Below are 15,500 nucleotides of genomic sequence, written 5' to 3'. Positions count from 1 at the left end.
ACCACAACACTCCATATTTGGGCATGCGCCTGACACAGAACTCCATATATATAGGAATAAAGGAACACAGAGAGACAGATACAGAGATCTCCATATATGGGCATAAAAGGGACACAGACAGATGGGTACAACGGGTATCGCATAGCCGGGTAGGGTGGGGGGCATGGATCTCCAACTTCCATCGTTAACCGACTCGGTGGCTCTACGGCCGGGCACCGGTCTAGTATGTTGAAAATCATCACATGACATGATACAGCGATACAGCTCACACATTTGCTATAGGTCTGCAATATGTAACATATTGTCAGGATATGATATACGTGTGCTTGTTTTCCCAAAAGAGGACAAACAAGACAGCCAGTACAGATCACATTTCTGCAACAGCGTACAAGCATTTCAATGTAATTTGTGGTTCACTGACATCAAAGACTTTTCTGTGCTTAATCAACGGTATCTTTAAGGCCTCATTCACACCTCGTACCAAACACCAATCAAGCAAATGTTTGGTCGTCTTTTTGGGGCCACCACAATGCTTTTCCAATGGGAGTCACGTGGTTTGACCAAACATTTGTGTTTGATTGCTGATTGCTGGTGGTGTTCTGACCCTCCCCCCTCATCAAACTTTGATGAATTGAACACGGTGGACCCTCTTGTAAACAAGTGTATAATGCTTAATTGGGTCGTCCTCCACTCACAGTTAACAGTCTTTGTATTGAGTTTGTGCTTGAAATGTACTGTAATTCTACAAACTGTTAATAAATATTTCAATCAATCAATCAATAAAAAATAAAAATAAAGTTTGGTCAAACCATGTGACTCCCATTGGAAAAGCATTGTGGTGGACCCCCCAAAAAAAAACCAAAACGACCAAACATTTTCTTGATTGGTGTTTGATACGTGTGGATGAGGCCTAAACAAACAATTCTAACAAGAAATACAGGCTGAAAAATGAGTGACTGGGCTTAATGTCACTACTGTCGGACATTTTGAGGACAATTCATGGCACAATAATTGCCACAATTCAAATTGTTTAGATCGTGTTTTGTGTTGATGCAATGTGGGTAGGCCTACTGTATGACAGCAACTGCATTTTGCATCGATCTGCTTCCACGTAATTCATTCAGTAGCCAATGAGCTGAAGCTGTGAGCACATTTAACAAAATGTATCATGGCAGTCGTGACTTGTCTTTGGGGGACCTATAACTACTTGTACCCATACAGTATGTCACCAAATCTGGGTCGTACATTGGGCACAAATAGCCTATTTAAAGCTCAAAGTACATTGCAATGCGGCCGCGTTTTGAGCTCGTAGATTGGCTATTTTCAGTGAAGAGATTTGGTGTTAGGGAAACAGGAGGGGACCTAATAGAGCCCTGGGGGACAATACGTATGGTTTAAATGGTTAATATACTTTCATTGTTGTATGCAGTAATGTCACATATGGCCTGCCAAGGAAAACAAATATATTCAAGATTGAAGATATATGAGAAGTGAGAGTCAAATTCCTGTTCACAGTTTTTACTATACTTCAATGGGCACGTTCATTAAGTGAAGTACAAAATCTTCTAAAAGATCCTATACCAATTCAGGGCTTTGCTGAGACACCCGGTACTAGAACAAGTACAACAAAATCAGTGAAAGGGAAATGACTCGGGGAGAATGAGTTAGTAGTAATAGTGGAATTGTTGCTCTGAATGCTGTAAAGGAAAACGCGGGCGAGGGGTCGCGGACATGGAGTGGAATAGCATGGTTTAGCCCATTCTGAACGGGAACCCCTTTTGGTGTTAGCATCATGTTATGCTTTAGCTTTTGAAAAATAGCAGATCTACAAGCTCGAGCTTGTAGGTCTGCTATTTTTTTTGTAAAATCAAAGAACGACTGACATTTTTAGATTGATTGAATCTAATTTACAGTACACACAGCAGCAAGCCTCTCCAAGACTAAATCTCGACACAAATAGCGCGTTGTCTCTCATCGCATCAAGTTTGCCGATCCAGTGGCGTGCCCATATACAGTATACCCCCAGCGGACCATCAGCAGAACCATCTGCCCGAGCAGACTCACCACAGATGGCCAGACCACAGCACCCATGAAGCACACTGACAAATGGAGAGGCAGGCAGACAAGACAGTTGAATGAACTGCACCACATTATAGCCTCCTGAACATGCACACATTACTGTGGGGAGATATATTAAGTCTCGTCGCTCCCAGTGTTCGATTTCTTTTCACCCCGCAATGTCCATGCCCCATATTTGAATACTATAGGGGCCCTTGTTGGTTAATTTGAGCGACAGAGAGAGAGAGAGGTGTGTGTGTGTGTGTGTCAATTTAACAAAGGTGCAGACGATCAGAAATCAGCAGAGAGCGAGTGACGTCGGCGCTATACTCTATGCCGTATTGAAGTGGACTCGGACCCAGACTTGTCTTTCTCCCTGTAAAAATAAAAACGTCTGGGTTTTTCCGAGGCTATAGTTATTATGAACCTGGTCCCAGACGAATTTGGTTGGCCGTCGTCACCATTTTGGCCGTGAAGTCCGGCCGGGGGCGCCAGACTTTTAATCTGCCTGCAGGGGGACAATAATATACATTGCAAAGGCAGGTGAAGGCTGGCTATATACGCAAGGCTACAAATGCACACCCACGCCGCATGCATATATATAGATTTCCACTGATCATGAGCTGCTTGAGGATTATGTGACTGTCTGGAATGTATCTTAAGCATCTGTCTGTCTGTCTCTGTCTCTCTCCTTCTCTCTCTCTCTCTCTCTCTCTCTGCCTGTGTTCAACATTGATTGAACACTTCACATACCGAGTCGGAAGCGCCCTGTCCCCCACATGCAACATCGACAATGACATACAGGTCTGTGTTGTTGGTTCAGCCTGCCTTCGGAATATAGGCTCAAAACCAAGGTCTTCCTCAATAGCCCGACGGTTTCCACCAAAGCAGCTGCATTATACAAAAGCAGTTTGTCCACACTTTGCTACACGGCTCGGAAGCCTCATGGACCCCATATACTGTACCAAAGGCACGTCAGAATCCTGGAGATCGATAGCACATCCGCTGCTTATACAACGGATCCTGGCTCTGACCCTATGACCGCACCCAAGCACCCAGCATCCAAGTGTTCCTTGCACAACGACAAGATCTGCGATGGGTTGGGGGGCATGTACAGTATACTTCTTCACCTTCACCTATCCCGTAACCCCGGAGGGTCGTTGGGGCACCACAGACGATCTGTTGACCAGCTCTCTCCATCCCTCTCTGTCCTCGGCAGCTCTCATTGCCTCACTGAGTTTCAAGTGTGTCCATTCTCCGATGTTATCTTCCCATCTTTTCTTTTGTCTCCCTCTTCTCCTGCCACCTCGTACGGTACCTTGCAGGATGGTCTTTGCAAGGCCAGAGGATCTGGTGATGTGTCCGTACCACCTCAGTTTCCGTTTTATGACCGTAGTAAGAAGGTCATCATGTGGGCCAATGGCTTGGCTGACCTTTTGCCGTACTTCCTCGTTGGTGACGTGTTGGGTGTAGGAGATACCCATGAGTCTTCTGTAGCATCTCATCTCCATGCTCTGTATTCTCCTCTGGAGCTCAGCTGTAAGGGTCCAAGTTTCGCAAGCATATAAGAGGATTGACATGACAAGTGATCGCAGTAGTCTCACCTTTGATGTCAGACTGATGTGTTTGTCTTTCCATATGGGCTTGAGTTTTGCCAGGGCAGCAGTTGTTTGCGCAATTCTGGCAAGGACTTCCCGTTTGGATCCTTCATCGGACACGATTGCTCCAAGATATTTGAAACTGGAGACCGTGTCCAGTGACTGTCCGTTGACTTGGATGTCTGAGCATATGCCGCTGACGTTGTTGGTCATCATTTTTGTTTTCTCTGCATGGATTTCCATTCCATAGGCTCGGGAAGTGTTGTCAAGCCTTTCCACTAGGCTGGCAAGTTCTTTCTCTTCTCCAGCTAGCCCATCAATGTCATCCGCAAAGCGGAGGTTGGTGATTGGTCTGCCTCCTATGCTGACAGTTCCTTCATGGTCTGTCAGGGCATCCGTCATGATACGCTCCAGAAAAATGTTAAAGAGAATTGGTGAGAGAAGGCATCCTTGGCGCACTCCAATTGTTGTCCTGAACCAGTCTCCGATAGCTCCGTTGTAGATAACTGCGCTGGTAGCTTTGTTGTACAGTTGTTGTATGACATTGACAAGGTTAGGGCTGATGTTATATTTCCTCATGGTCGCCCACAGTGCAGCATGCCATACCCGGTCAAAGGCTTTCTTGAAGTCAATGAACACGTGGTAAAGGTGTTGTTGATGCTGCAGATATCTCTCGCAGATAATCCTCAGGTTGAATATCTGTTCTGTGGTGCTCCTTCCTGCCCTAAATCCAGCCTGTTCTTCCGCTATGATTAGTTCAGCTTGAGGTTTTAACCTATTCAGCATAATTTTCAGAAGGACTTTGCTGGGATGGCTGATGAGACTGATGGTGCGGTAGTTTTGGCACAGTTGAAGATTGCCTTTTTTCGGAAGTGTGATGATGAGTGACTGTGTCCATGATGTGGGCCATTCACCACTCTGCCAGATTTTATTGCACAGGATGGTGAGGGTGTCGATCATGGCATCTCCCCCTGCTTGGACGAGCTCTGCTGTGATGTTATCTACTCCAGCAGTTTTTCCTTTTTTCAGTGCTCGGACTGCTGCCACAACTTCTTCACGGAGGATGTGAAGCTTGTCTTCTTCCTCCGTGGATTGAGGACATGTCAGGACTGTTGGATCTCCGTTTGCCGTGTGGTTGTAGAGGTCAGAGCAGTATTCTGTCCACCTATCCAATATGTTCTGTTCTTCCGTTAGGCTTTCACCGGTCTTGCTCTGAATTGCAGAGACTCTGTTCGGTTTTGGTCTTGTTAACTCCTTAACAATTTGATAAGCCTTCTTGGTGTTGTTGTTGGCATTCAGGCTGTTCTCAACTTCTTCGCACTTTCCCTCAATCCAATTCTGTTTTGCTGACTGCATGCCTTTCTTAATGCTCTTGTTGATTTCTCTATAAGCATCAGAACCTTCAGGTGTGTTCTTACTCTTCTTCAGAGCTCTCCGCTTGTCACATAAGTCTAGCAGTTCATTGGTGACCCAAGGTTTCTTTTTTGGGCGGAGTTTGCCAAGGATCTCAGTGGCAGTTTCGGTTATGACTGTGTTCATTGTGGTGGTCATGTTATTGACATCAATTTCTTCTGAGCCTAGGATGAGCAGTGGTGCAAACCTCCCTCCTATCATTGCCTTGAAGGTTTCTGCAATCTCAGGGTCTCGTAGTTTGTCCAGATCAAACTTCATTCTGGTGCACTTGGAGCTGTTGATCTTTTTCAAGCGTAGGCGGAAAGACATCAGAACGAGGTCGTGGTCGCTCCCAATGGCCGCTTTTGGGAAGCTGCGTGTCCTCCCGGTGTTCACGCTTGAGCGAAAGCGCTTCTTGACCATGATGTAATCGATCTGGTTGTGGTATTCTCCACCGGGGCTGTGCCAGGTCCATCGTCTGGAGGCCTTATGGGGGCCAAGTGTGTTCACTAGCAACAGGTTGTTGTACCTGGCGAACTCCAAGAGCCTTAGGCCTCTGTCGTTGGTCTCGCTGTTGCCATATGGACCACATGTGTCTTTCCAGTTTGTGTAAGCATCCTCTCCAACCTTCGCATTCCAGTCTCCTTGTACTATCATGATGTCTTTCTTTGGAGTTTGATCTAGGACTGCTTGTAGTTGTTCGTAAAAGTCTTCCACCTCACTGTCCTCATACGTGGATGTTGGGGCGTAGGCCTGGATGATGGTGATGTTGAATGGGGTTGCTCTCATACGAATGGTAATGAGTCTGCTTGAGACTGGCCGGCAGCCCATGACAGTGTCCGTAATGTCTTTGTGAACAAGGAAACCAACACCATGCTGGTGTTTGTCTTCCTTGCCACTGAAATAGAGCTTGTGGCCTACATCGGTTGATGTTTCACCGAATCCTTTCCAACGTAGCTCACTGATGCCTAATATATTCCAGCTGTATTGATCCATTTCGTGGGCTAGCTCCTCGAGCTTCCCATCAGCGGTTAGTGTTCTTACGTTCCAGGTTCCCACTACTATATTGTCTCTAGTGCGGAATCTGCAGAGTTTCCCAGTAGTACATTTTCCACCTCCGTCCTGGTGGCCGACGGTAGGCGCGGTCCTTGTTGACCCGGGCGACGACCGAGCCGGTATGGGTAAAGCTGTAGTTGTCATCATGTGGTGTGTCTTGGGCAATTAAACCTGGCGGCGCCCATCCCTCTCCAGGTTGGATGCAGTTTAACGTCATACCCAGTACAGTATACAGTAAGCCACATAAAACCCCTCCTGAAGCGCTGTGCTATATCCTGCTCTGGAAGACCTGGCTGCTGATCTCTTGTGTATTCTCCATCTGCCCCACATGTGGCAAAACCATGCAGGTCTGCATTGGCCTGCATGCATGGTGAGTCACGTGCAAATGGCACAAATGCAACCGCACCCTCAATTACCCATTCTTGGAGCAATGCGTGTGTGTGTGTGTGTGTGTGTGTGTGTGTGTGTGTGTGGTACTACGGTACAGTCCTATTCGTCTGTGCCTCAATCTCAAAATGACATTGATGGGTACCTATGGGTATTTATGTTAGACACACCCACAGACACACCCCCAGATTCTCAGCCACACCCACAGGTTTATTTTAATATGTGGAGTGGCTATTCAACCACCAGGTGGCGTCGGCCCATGATGAGCAGAGCTGCATGCACTGAGTCTTAATATGTCGCTTCTAGCAATATGCAGTAAATTTGTACTGTAAACTAAAGTATCAATACTGTAATATTGAAATACATTGAAATACATACTGTTACAAGTCATATTTATTTGAGTAAGCGGTTAGGGTCCATTTGGTTCCATTTCTACACTCTAAAGTTAAATTATCATTGATGTTACAATATAAATATTGGGGGTCCCAGAGATATAAATGCCATTAAATGGGGGTCCATACTCCATAGACTAATGCATGTCAAACTGGGGGTCCTTGAAATTAAACGGGTTGAGAGTCACTGCTATAGCTGTAAAAACCTTCTCTTATGGGGGTCCCTGGCATATCTTTTCAAATGGGGGTCCCTGGCATATCTTTTTCAAATGGGGGTCCCTGGCATATCTCTTCAAATGGGGGTCCCTGGCATATCTTTTCAAATGGGGGTCCCTGGCATATCTCTTCAAATGGGGGATTGGGGGTCCCTGGCATATCTCTTCAAATGGGGGTCCCTGGCATATCTCTTCAAATGGGGGGGTCCCTGGCATATCTCCCCAAACGGGGGTCCCAAATGGGGGGTCCCCGGCACATCCCCCCCAAATGGGGGTCCCCGGCACACCTCCCCAAATGGGGGTCCCCGTCACATCTCCCTCGCTCTCTTCCCCCCCCCTCCCCCCCTCTCTCTCTCTCTAAATTCAATTCAAATTTAAAGTTCAAATTCCTTGGTTACCTTTCAATTTGCAATACTTTTTTCCTTTTACACAAGCCTGCCTGCCTGCCTGCCTGTCTGTCTGTGGCCTGCCATGCCCTGCAGCTCACGCACAGGGCTACTGTAGAACGCAGTGGTATAAATATATATATATATATATATTAAATATATAGTAAAACGTAAAAGTAAATATACCTTTAAAAACACACATGACAGCACTCATCAAATAACTTTAAAGAGAAAGAAAAGGACAGAGACAGAGCCTCATTTAAAAACAAAATGCTCATTATGCAATGTGAAATGCCACCTAATCCTTTTCCTTGTCTTTATTATGGGCCAACTTGTGAACGCTGCATGCTTTTATTGTGAAGGGTCTCAGTTCTCACAGCCTGCTTATTTCCACGTGCTGAAAATAGCTGATCGACAAGCTCACAACGCGTTGCGTCCGCAACGCGTTGTGAGCTTGTAGATCAGCCATTTTCAGCATGCAAGCATAACACGTGTACGACGAAGAATAAATCACGCATCACTGCGCTTCTGTGGAGGGAGGGAGATATATTTTGTTGGCTGAACGAGGCGATCATGTTTGGACATCTATGGACAGCTATTTTTCGTGGCACATTATGTTTAATCACAACAACGTCACGTTTAGCCTACTTTACCTCCTGGTCGGGACTGTATGTGTCTGCTGTCTACGTGCATATGTGCTCTGCGCGCTCCAGTCTTTCTGGAGGGAGCGAAATGTAGCGTCTTCTGGATGCATCTAAGCATTAACATTTCAATGGCCGAGGGTCGTTAGAGTCTATTGTTCCGTGTTGTAGTTATCGCACGTCTAATGGTTAGACGTGTGACAACAATGACGCAACAATAATAAGCCTGCAGCCCAGTAGCTATAATATTGCTTAAGGGGGAGAGTTAGTGTGCCGCCTGATTTGACAGAAAGTAACACTATAACTTAATTTCAGTCAAATTACGGGGAGCACTTGGACACATCAAGCGGAGCACCAAAGCTCCGCGACACACAGGTTGGGAAACACTGGCATAGATAGTCAGGGTCTGTCTGCCTGCCTGCCAAATTACAATATTTGCCTCTGAGATGTGGAGTAGAAGCAAAAGCACTGGAAATCGGCAATACTTTAGGCTCTTTGGATGCAAGAGAGTATTTTAATTTGTATTTAATTTTACAGTTCATATTACCCCACCCCCCACGGCGCATTCAACACCTTTAGCTGTGTCCCAAACAATGGTTCCTGTTATTCACTTCAAACTGTGCTCTCCTGTGTTTTTTTTCCTGTGTGTTCACTGAGTCTATATCGAGTTAAAGTTTTCCTTAGTTTTGGGTCAGTTACTGTGCTCAAGTATTCTACTAATGTGTATTCCCTGTTTAGAGCTAAATAGCATTCCATTTTGCTCTGGTTTTGAGTAGATCTGTTCCAGTGTGTGAGATAGCTTTCTTTTTGTTTTCTTATGATTTGGTGTAGCAAATTCAGATTTAAGCTCAGTCTTTGAACAATCTGTTCTGAGGACCTGTTTTTTTCATATGCCATCTGAATTAATTAAAAGCAGGCTCTGTACAGTTTTTAGTAGTATTTGACTATCTCTCCCCAGAGTCCCCACAATGTCTAGCCAAACAGGTTATGTTAATTGTATACAGTAGTCAGCCTACTACAGAGGCTACTGAGAGAGAGAGAGAGAGAGAGAGAGAGAGAGAGAGTAATTTTTTTTAGGGTTTTCAGGAAGGAAAAAAACTGATAGGCCTAAATAGGATTAAACCTTATACTTGTTTTATTACTCTTAAACAGATACAGGCTTTGAGAAAGCATATTCAAAGAGCCTAGTGACAATCAGGGGTAAATATAAACTGTTACTGACTTACTCCTGATGACATCACAAAACCATTGAAAAAATCCTATTTTGGCATGCATGGTAAACCTATTAATTTAAGTTTTTATATTTAAATGATATTAAGAAAGTCACTCACCATTCCACAGTGGTGGAAAGTAAGTGCATTTACTTAAGTACTGTACAATTTTGAGGCATTTGTACTTTACTTTAGTATTCATGAATTCCAATACTTCTACTTCTACTCCACTACATCTCAGAGGCAAATACTGTACTTGTACGCCAAAAAAATGCATTAACCACTTCCTCAGTATAGTAGACTATTTGAAAATAGCGGATCTACAAGCTCACAATATGTCGTCATTTGCCACATTATGAGCTTGTAGATCATGCAAAGTAGCCAGTGAGGGATATGGTGTGAAGCTCTTTCCAACACGTGGTGATGATGACAGTAACTCAGGTCGTCTCGTTGAGTGCATTTAAAAATGTTTTATTTTGCTTGCAGGGGTGGATAAGGCATGACATAAACCGGGTATTTAAACTTTAACTTAAACAATACCTCGTGATGCAAAATAAACAAAGGATAACTCAAAACAACTGAAAACAAACAAAACACGCACGGTTGAAAAACGGTGTGGCTTCCCTGTGACGTTTCCCAAAATCCCTCCTGCCGTGCACCTGTGACGCATACAAGTAGGCTGTGCCTGTGATTGACTGAGCCCGCCTCTGCCCAGGTTGTCATAGCAACTTCACAAGAAATGAACCACAAATAAAATCATCAAATTGGCTACAACATAGCCTATAGTGCTGGTTTGCAATAGTAACTAAAGTTTTAAAATCTGTGTTTTGTACTATACAATTGTATGTATAAGTACAGAACAAAGAAGGTTAGTTTTCAACTTTGTTGAAGAGGCTTAGAAATTATGTTTTAGTTTATTTTAAGCCAGTGTAAAATTTTTGTTGTCTAAGACTAGATAGTTTAATTGCCTAGGCAGGCCTAAAGTTCAATGAATTGTTGTGAATTTGCTACTAAAAGTAACACTAAGAGGTGCCTGCATGGTGGGGGTGGGGAAATGTTTTCACACCTCACAGACCGGGCATATAGGGGGGGGGGGGGGGTTGAGAGAGTGACTGTGAGACCCCAAAGCAGTAACACACACACACATAATGTGTGTTGTGGAAATGTAGATCTGCTGTTGACAATAAAGGATAAAAAAACTTCCTCTGTCTCTCAGAATCAGAAGCTGTTACATCAGTTTTACAAGTAAAAAAAAAGGAAGGAGATTAAGGCAGGAAATAGAGTTTGAGTGCAATGTAAACGTACATTTTCTCATGCTGATAAAGCTCCTTTGAATTTAATTTAATTTAGATTTTCTGTCTCATTTCAAGTTTTCAAATATATAAAAATATTTTGAAAATAGCAGATCCACAAGCTCACACGCTATTTAAAAATGGCCAAATTGTGTATAGTTGTTAATGTGTATTTTATTTACTTCTACTCCACTACATCTCAGAGGCAAATATTGTATTTGTACGCCACTACATTTATTTGCAAACTTTAGTTAATGTACAGTTAATGTACAGTTAATGTACAGTTAACCCCCAGTCCACAGAACAGGGGGTCCTCAGAACAGGGGGTATGATGTAACTAAATATATAATTATATAAAAAAAGTGGGCAGAAGCGTGTTTACCAAAAGTACAAAAAGTGTTTCATTGCAAACATTTCATCAATAATCATCAACACAATATTCAGATTAAAGAGATATGCCAGGGACCCCCACCCGAAGAGACACGCAGGGACCCCCACCCGAAGAGACACGCCAGGGACCCCCCACCCGAAGAGACACGCCAGGGACCCCCACCCGAAGAGACACGCAGGGATCCCCCACCCGAAGAGACACGCCAGGGACCCCCACCCGAAGAGACACGACAGGGACCCCCACCCGAAGAGACACACCAAGGACCCCCACCCGAAGAGACACGCCAAGGACCCCCCACCCGAAGAGACACGACAGGGACCCCCACCCGAAGAGACACGACAGGGACCCCCACCCGAAGAGACACGCCAAGGACCCCCCACCCGAAGAGACACGACAGGGACCCCCACCCGAAGAGACACGACAGGGACCCCCACCCGAAGAGACACGCCAAGGACCCCCCACCCGAAGAGACACGACAGGGACCCCCACCCGAAGAGACACGCCAGGGACCCCCCCTCCATAGACTAATGGCTATAGCTGTAAAAACCTTCTCTTATGGGGGTCCCTGGCATATCCTCTCAAATGGGGGTCCCTGGCACATCCCCCCAAATGGGGGTCCCCGGCACATCCCCCCAAACGGGGGTCCCTGGCACATCCCTTCAAATTTTCATTAAATTTGCAAGCTGTATAGTTGGGTGGGGGGGTGTACCCCCCACCCGAAGAGACACGACAGGGACCCCCACCCGAAGAGACACGCCAGGGACCCCCCCTCCATACTCCATAGATAGACTAATGCATGTCAAACTGGGGGTCCTTGACATTAAACGGGTTGAGAGTCACTGCTATAGCTGTAAAAACCTTCTCTTATGGGGTCCCTGGCATATCCTCTCAAATGGGGGGTCCCTGGCACATCCCTTCAAATTTTCATTAAATTTGCAAGCTGAATACTGCACTGGCCTCTGTCCTACTGCCCTACTGCCACCTACTGTCTGTTTATTATATTACACAGTAGGTGAAAAGAAAACTCCCCTTACGACTAAACCACACCCATAAGAGGTGTGACTTCCATAGGTACCCAGGTACTTTTAAATACCTAGAGGTAACTATGGGTACTGGGCTGGCATAAACGAATGGAACCCCACTGTAAATGCATTGATAAAGTATACTTTCCCCAAACTATAGCTCAAGCCACGTAGGAGCAGATACGTTACATCTAATGTCATGGACAAAGTCAAAATGATTTACATTTTCTTTGTGCTATAGATACGGTAGTGAAACTTTGAGGACTAATTTGAAACAGAACTTGAAAGGATCTTTTCATTGATTTCTTCCCCTTTCTTTTTAATAAATGTGTGAGAATATATTCCTCTGGCTGATTTATATCTGGGGCTCATCAAATGTCAGCCTTAAACCGCGCTCTGCTCTCTAAACCATTCTGACCTGAGATCAGATTCTAAAAATGTCCGTTTGAAAATGACAGTTTTCTGTGTCTGTTTCTATGTCAAGTCGTTCTTCGATTTAAAAAAAATAGCAGACCTATACAAGCTCGTAGCGCGCTATGAGCTTGTAGATCTGCTATTTTTCAATAGCTAAAGCATATAGCATAATGCTAACACCAAAAAGGGGTTCCCGCGCCCAGAATGGGTTAAACCATGCTATTCCACTCCATGTCCGCGACCCCTCGCCCGCGTTTTCCTTTACAGCATTCAGAGCTCCAATTCCACTTATCTCCTCCGAGTCATTTCCCTTTCACTGATTTTGTAATCAGCTCCTCATCACGGGCCGCGTCTCCATCTCACTGTTAATAGGTTTCCCCATGGCTAATATCAGCCCCTTGTCTCTGTGCGCCATTAGCCTCCTTAACCCATTTTCGGCGGGGACCCCCTTTTGGTGTTGTAAGCATTGTGTTATACTTTAGCTATTGAAAAAATAGCAGACCTACAAGCTCGTAGCGCGCCACTCGGTGGCGCGCTACGAGCTACGAGCTACGCGCTAGCGGGTACATATTTTCAGATGGGGGTCAGCGGCATATTAACATATATCATTTTTGGGGTTCTTGACATGAAATATTGAGAACCACTGATATAGAAACATGAGGTTTTTCAGGGGGGGGGGGGGGGGGGGAAATACATTTTAAAGAGACTTTTTTTCCCCTTCTAAATTCAGGCCAAAATGGGTTAATGAAAGCGTGACCCGGCCCCACACTACACATCTTTGTACCGTCTCTCTCCCAGGCCATTCGAAGCATCTAGACACCTCACAATGCTGAGGTGATGGGAAATATGTCACCTCTGGTCTTTTTTATTCAATCTGACTCCACTGATTATGGCTCTCTGCAAGAGGCTGCAGGGGTTGGGTTGTGTAGCGCTTCACGTGGCAAATGGTGACGGATGCGGGCACATTATCTCCGCATTTTGTTCCTTGAATTAAAGTTCCTATATATATATAGTGTTCGCCGTATAAGTGGCGAGTTTCTGAATGCTCAATAAGACAATTGCCAGAGCCTATAAACTTTACATTTACATTTAAACTTGCTCCAATGCTTCCATATATCCAATCACTTCTTTAAAAAAAAAAAAAAGTCAAGCTATTATTATTATTATTATTATTAACACTTTCGCTATAGTCTTTTCAACTACTCAAACACACTTTACAATTAAATTCGCCCATCTCAACAGCGGAGCGCCATTGCAACACGGTACACAAACACATAGCGCTGACGGAGGCAACCATTCAAGGCACAAACCTGTTCACTGGGAGTTAGAGGGGGTGGAATTGCCAGGGCTGGACTGGGACAAAAATGCGGCCCGGTCATTTTCGAGGCGGATTTGGCCCAGACCGGCCCACCCACCACAACCAGCGCGCGGATAGCAGAGACTCTACCGCCCGCTCCGTCAAGGCACACACACACACACACACACACACAAACAAACAAGCCAGAACAACACCAATGATACAAACCAACAGACAACTACACACAACCCTTTGTAGAGGGTTTATTTCATTTTGTCACTCACTGATACAGGTACAGGTGAAATTATCACGATGGCACTGGCCGAATGGCAGCACGCCCAGACCTTTCCTGGTGGCCTGCCGTTTTTTTTTAAATCATGGCGAGCCCCTATACGGTCGCGGCCCACCGGGAATATGCCCAGTATGGCCTGCAGTGGCCAGTCCAGCCCTGTGTCTTGCTCAAGGACACTCTAGGACACTCCACCGCCATGTGTCACTTATATTCGACTGACTTTGGAAAACCTCAGAATTTAGATGTAAAATGAAGAGTGTTACACCTTACTACTGCTATACTGAAGATAAGAGGATTAGGTCTTATTTGAAAAGAATGTGTAAAAAAAAAGATGACACCGCTATATGTAATATGTAGAGAGAAAGGACGTTTGAAATAAGCAAAAAAATATATGTATGCTTACTGTATGTAGCATAATATTGCGCGGAAGCGGGGATTGAACCCGGGGCTCCTCCCCCTCGCCAGGCCAACGCGCAACCCACCGTGCCGATAGGGTGAGCCCAATACCTGTTGCGGGCTGGGTCTTGGCTGGGGGGGGGCTCTATGCACTTAACATTAATGAAACAATGAAGTAATGAATTAATTAATTCAAAGCATTTAAATGCAATCCTATAACATGGCGTCCATCCATATATTGACAATATATCTCTTATAACTACGGCAGAAAACGTGTAATAATTGGTTCAATCAATCTAATCAATCAACCCTGAGTTGTCTCGTTCAAGACCAAGTCTAGTAAAGTTGCAGGCGTAATGTAAAGTGGATAATGCGGTCCTGAGTCCTGAGGGTCTGTAACTTGTTATGAGATGCCCTGGGGTTCCCGAGTCAAAGCAATGAACAAGGTAATTGATTCCCCACACGCACACACACACACACACACACACACACATCACACACACCTGCTCTTTCAACTTCAAGACAGGCAACAAAACAGAGGCTATAGGCCTATACCATTAATTTCCATTCACTCTTTTACCACTACTTCCCTCACTTCCTAATCCCTATACACACCTCCAATCTCTCCTCCTTTCCCTCCACTATAGTGCTGATACAGTGCACTAATCACCGGCTCAATAAATCAATGGCGTGACCAATAACCATTACTCCAAATTAAAGCTGCTCGCTCCTGTGAGCAAAAGCAGCTGACACCTTCATAAAGGCAGCTTTCATTAGCGTCTATCGACCAAGAACCTGCACAGAAAGAAAGCCAGTGGACAGCGCGTGTGCACGCACAGTTGTGCTCGCTCTCTCTCTCTCTCTCCCCTCTCTCTCTCTCTCTGTCTGTCACACACACACACACACACACACACACACACACACACACACACAGTGACGAAGACTCCGTGGGGGCGGCGGGGCTCGAGCCCCCATGATGAATTAGACCTGAATACGTACAGTGTATATTCGCCTATAGTTCGACCGCACACACGACACACACACACACACACACACACAC

Source organism: Protomyctophum bolini, assembly GCF_963924005.1.
Source record: "Protomyctophum bolini genome assembly, chromosome: 14".
Taxonomy (NCBI): Eukaryota; Metazoa; Chordata; class Actinopteri; order Myctophiformes; family Myctophidae; genus Protomyctophum; species Protomyctophum bolini.
This window is presented reverse-complemented; position numbering follows the sequence as displayed.